The sequence below is a fragment of the Cynoglossus semilaevis genome, chromosome W (assembly GCF_000523025.1).
Source record: "Cynoglossus semilaevis isolate Cse_v1.0 chromosome W, Cse_v1.0, whole genome shotgun sequence".
Lineage (NCBI taxonomy): Eukaryota > Metazoa > Chordata > Actinopteri > Pleuronectiformes > Cynoglossidae > Cynoglossus > Cynoglossus semilaevis.
This window is the reverse complement of record NC_024327.1, coordinates 6,487,832-6,493,401: the sequence shown is the minus strand read 5'-3', so window position 1 is coordinate 6,493,401 and position 5,570 is coordinate 6,487,832.

Sequence of the window (5,570 nt, the reverse complement as noted above, 5' to 3'; positions counted from 1 at the left end):
AACCAAGCCCCCCCCCCTTCCCCCCCACAGCTCATGGAAAAGATAAAGAGGAAATCCTGTGTAAGGGAGTGGAACAACAGAAGTTCAGACTGTCTGACTTGTGGCTTTTTGTGGTAACCTCTAAACCTGGTTCTGTTTTCTGAACTGCAGAGCGAGCTACCACACAAGCTTATGCTGTTTTGTATTGTTTTATATATTGTACATACTGTATGTATATATGTTTTAATAAAGTTCTTTATGATCGATCGGTGTTGTATTTAGTTAGGAGCGAATAAATGAACGAATGAATAAACAAATGGTCCTTGTCATTGATTACTTCCTTTTATTGATCAAAATGACTTAACATAGAAAGTTTACCTTATCGTCTATTTTCCTCATTGTTCTTCGTGCAGGCGGCACTGTTTAGAGTCCATTTGGCCCACTTTATAGGACTTTTGGGAGAATTCCTCTCTATTGGTAACGTTAAGTAGAACCACGGAGGTAGCCGTGTTGCCGAAAGTGTTAACATCAATCAGCTACTCGATTGGTGTAGCACGATCACGTGTCGAACCGTGCCACCTCTCGCGCACCAAAATCGTATTGCGCCCTGAAGACGCTAGTTCTTTATAAAATGCATCGATATAAAAAACGGGCAGGATATTTTGCGACGAACTGTAAGTTTAATGTAACTCGTTCTTATTTATGAAGTTGAGATCGTGTAGTTCCCAGACGTCGGAGCGAGATGAAACGATAATCGGGTTCACCTTGTGGCCTATTTGTCTTAACCTTTGATTTGATGACAGCCCTTTAAGATGTCATCGTAACTCCAAAGACATGCAGAGAAGAACAAAAATAGAACCTTCAATAGAATGTTAGGTAGCTATCAGTGTAGAACCTAAAAAGGAACTACTAGGCCTCTGGTTTTTGGAACATATCTATACAATCCCATTTCTCAATTCACTACTTCCTCCTTCCTCCCTGCATCACCCTTGGAACTCCCTCATACATTCACAACTATGTGACGATTTGAAGTTGTGGGTTTGAGGCCTTATGGGGGACAGAGTATTTAAGTGGACACGGTTTCTGTGTGACAGCTTCACTGTCCACTGTGAGGACTTTGGACTGTAAACCCCATATAGAGAACCATTTAAAAACACTTCTTCATATTGTCCTTTATCATCTATTCACCTCTGAATGGGTTCTGACGTGACTTCAGGGTTAATACAGTATGTGATGATGAAGGTGAGCTTGACATAATCTTCAGAAACCATATTATCAAAGTTACAAATAGATTGAATGTTGTTCAAGATCACCTTCCCAATTCAGCAGATATTTTCGAGTCTTTTTATGCAACAATAGACTTGTAGACTGTAGCTGCAGTGGTGCCTTATGTGCAGTCATGGCATTTAGCTCTCTTCCTAGTAAACAGGATGGGTGTACAAACCACACTTCACAGATGTTCTAGTTATTCTAGTCATGGTCAGGGATTACAGCAGATTAGGGAGTGAGTTGGGTAGTGTGATCAGACCATTCGTCATGTGATGATTGACCTATATTTCCCTTCACTACAAACGTAGGCTGACATAGGTGGTTTAAATTACCCTGTTGCATTCTTTGAGCTACTTGAAGAGTCAGCGTCAAGAAGTCTAACATTAGAAAAGTTCAGAGGTAAGTCTTAAGGTTTTTTTTAATCTTGCTTTCTTTCTTTCTTTCTTTCTTTCTTTCTTTCTTTCTTTCTTTCTTTCTTTCTTTCTTTTGTTCTTTCTTTTTTCCACTTGTAGACTTGTATCAGACAAGTCGTGTAATGGTACAATCTCAGAACGTTTTCTTTTTTAATCCTTATTGCTCTCTCTTCATCCCCACATAAACACACAAGCGTGCCATCTCTGAGCAGACCCACGATCAGAGACATACGCATGGAAGAATTTAATTTATTATCATTGCTTCATGCTGTACTGTCGCTTTAAGAAACTGCTTGCTTCTCATATTATAATCTAGTGTGCTCAAGACTGATGGAGAAATTACCAGACACAGCCACACCCCCATTCACACCCACCTTCTTACTCCGTACCCATTCATATACTCACACACGATCACATGATATGTAATCTGATACTTTTGTAAACTAAATAAAAGCGCAGAGGAAGGGTGCAGCAACTCGGAGTTGATGAGGAAGCTGCCAGAAGAGCAAGCTGCATTCTCCCCTTGCAAGAAAAAGATCCAGACGTCTTTTGGGTTGTTATTTTGTCGTCACTTATGTTAGAATAAACCGTGACCCAGTAACTTTTACTCTCTTTACCTCATGTGACTCTAGAACCTTGGAGAAGAAGGACGTCCCTCTCGCCCCCCCTTGGCTCCTGAGCCAATGCATTAGTTTCCTTCTCCTACTACTACCTCTCCTCCTCCTCCTCCTCCCACTTTTCCTGGTCTCTGGTATCTACAGATGCTTGGCTCTGGCCCCAATCAGTGGGCAGCGCGGAACACTTAACACGCCTTAATCACTAAGGTGCTCAGCTCAAATGCCACGGCCTACAGATTACATTTGAAATGGTGATTTAATGGAGCGACTTTGCAACAAGGTTGGCTCAAATTCAGATGGTACATATTTACAGGTAATAATGCAATTTTATTTAACTGTACAATATTATCAGGGATTATATAACGACTTCTTATCTTTACAGTAAAGCTGTTTATAGCTGTGTGAACTTTAACAGGGAACATTTATTCCCTTTAATTCAATGCAATATCACCACAATTAAAAGCTTTGCGTGCCTCGATTTTCAAACCATAACAGACAGGTCACACGCACACACAACAACAACAACAAGGTATAAACACAAATGAAAGGCCCCATCTTACCTCAGCTGCCAGTTAAATGTTTCGCAACTGTTATCTTCAAAATATGCCACCTTTAAAGCCATTTACCAACAAGAAAGAGAAGGAGTGAGGGAGAGACACAGGGAGGGAGAGAGAAAGATGGGAGGAGTGAATAACAATCAATACAATAATGCAATAAGGGCCTGTTCCAAGAACACTCATCATTAACAGCCATCAGGTACATCAACATACATGACAGTCTATATGCTACCTTCCTACCATTACTGTCAATGTCTGCAGCTGTGCACACATACCACCAGCAGGAGAGAACAGGACACAATTTCATTTATAGAATTATGTAATGTCTGTATTACCTGGTCTCTATAATAAATGTCTTAACAAAGCTGGTGTAGGACAGTATTGTTAAAGGGCAATTTCATAAAAACACACACAGGTGTCTTTGTGTTTTTGAAGCTAAGAATATAAGGTAAAATATGACAATAGCTGTGAAGACAGTGAAACAATCATTTCCTACTGTTCGGCACAGCAAACACTTCCTCCAGCTCCCACTACACATTTAATTTGTCTAATGATGTGTTATTTCTCAAGCCATTTTCTGAGCTCCAAGCCAACCATATATCTCTTCCCCCCTCCACCCATCACCCTCCCACTCAATCCTAAAATAGTCTCGAGTGATGAATATTTACCCTCCAAGCCTCTGTGCTGCCTCGATCTGTGATTCTCTGTCCGCTGGCCAAATCCCCATCAGAAGACTACGACCCCCTACGTTATCACCTCTTTCCTCTTTCATGTCCTTGTTTCACTGTTTACTCTCCTCTCTCCTCTTTCTCAGTCTCACTTTCTATCGTCTGTGTTCCAGCAGCCCATTCAGGAAGCCATCTTGTGTTTTTAATCTAGTTTTACATGAGCCCTCGTACACACGTACTCTCTCTCTCTCTCTCTCTCCCTCTTTCTCTACCCCACCCTCTCTCTCTCCCTCTCCCTCTAGTATGTCAATGGGTTCACCACAAACACACATACACAACATGGTTTTTCTACTCTAATCACTATCACGCCTTCCTCCCACTCACATTTTTTTCTCTTATCCTTCTGCGTACATGATGTTTTAATGTCCCTCCCCCCAGCTCTGTCTCTTTAAACACATACAGTCATGTAAAAATACACACACACACACACATATACACATAAAAACACGCACACAGAGGTCGCCCTGAAGAGACGTCAAGCTGGAGATAGTACACAAAGGCAGTGTGTCCACCAATCAGAGGCCAGGCTAGGCTCTGCTGCTAGGGTGAAACTGAAGGAGAGCTGGGGAGGGTGGCGACAGAGGGAGAGCAGCAAAGAAAGACAGAGAGAGAGAGAGAGAGAAATACTTAAAAAAACAAAGCTTAAATCACAAAAGGCAAAGACATGAAGTTTCTTTGAGTTTGTGTGCAGACTTATTGAGGAAAAAGAGGAGACTAAAAGAGACACAAATGAAGGTTGACAGAAGGTGTATGTGTGTCTGTCTGTACATGCGTGCGTACAGAGGGGGATGGGATTCTCTCTATGCCTGTCAATTATCTCCTCGAACTCCCCTTCCCTAAACAATGCCTCTGGTATGTGGTATTGATGAGCACCATCTGTGTTAGGGCTGCCTGCAATAACTGGACTGGACTGCACAGCATGCACACACACACACACACACACACTCACACACAATGCACACATCTAACAACCCCCCTTCTGACAAGTGAACTGCACAATTACACAGCAGAGCCCAACATGCTGACTCAAGCCTAAGGATAACAGAAATCCAGCAGTGTGACACCGCCAAAAAAGTATACAGTTTAAATAGAGTTTCCCAAAAACGTTCACTGCAAGGCCAGTGGAAAAAGCCGCCGTCAGCTTATCTTCCCCTTTACCCTTCACACATAGTCTTTGCAAGACTGCATAATATTTTGATATCCTTTGTGGACAATGTTGACATTCCTAGCGTGAAAGATCACTTCCAGCCCTTTAAACCCCTCATCAGCGCATCCCACCAGACTGCAGATCATGATAAGAGTTAAGTGGGAGTGGTTCTGCCCAAATCAGTAACCAAGTATTTCTCCAAAGGTGCATGTCTTGCTTTAATTTGAATGACGCCCTCCTAAAAAATTCTGCTTAAACCAAACATCCAATTAGAACAAACGGGTAAAGCAAAAACAGTTTGTTGGTAGAGCCGAGTAAAAATGCTGATGGCAACTGAAGCCTCCGTAACACGAAAAAATATCTGTGAAAGTTCACGCAGCCTGGCGAAGACACAGCAGGTCGGAGTGAAAAACAGACTCAGACAGAAACAGGCAGAGAGAGAGAGGGGAAGCTGATGTGTAGTGTAGGGAGGTAAGGCAGCCGCACGGTGACACAGCAGTTCTGGTGTCTGTCTGACGCTCTGGTGTGGCATGGGAAATCCAATCTGCTGACGTCAGACAGGCCACGTATGTGTATGTTTATGTGTGTAGCAGAGGCGTGTTTGTGTTGAGCTGGACAGCGTGAGTGGAGTGGCTGCTTGGTTTCAGTGAACATCGTCAGTACAGGTGCAGTATGCAACACAGTCGTTGTAGAAGTGGAGGCAGTATTTAGTCTGCCACATCAGTCAGCGGCACAGCGTCTTTAGCCATCCACGCCTTATGATGTAAGAAATGTGCCACAGTGTCTTGGTACTAGCTGCCATGAAAACGGATGATATGACTAGCATTGCAAAAATATGGTGTGCAAATAAAAGGGCTCTA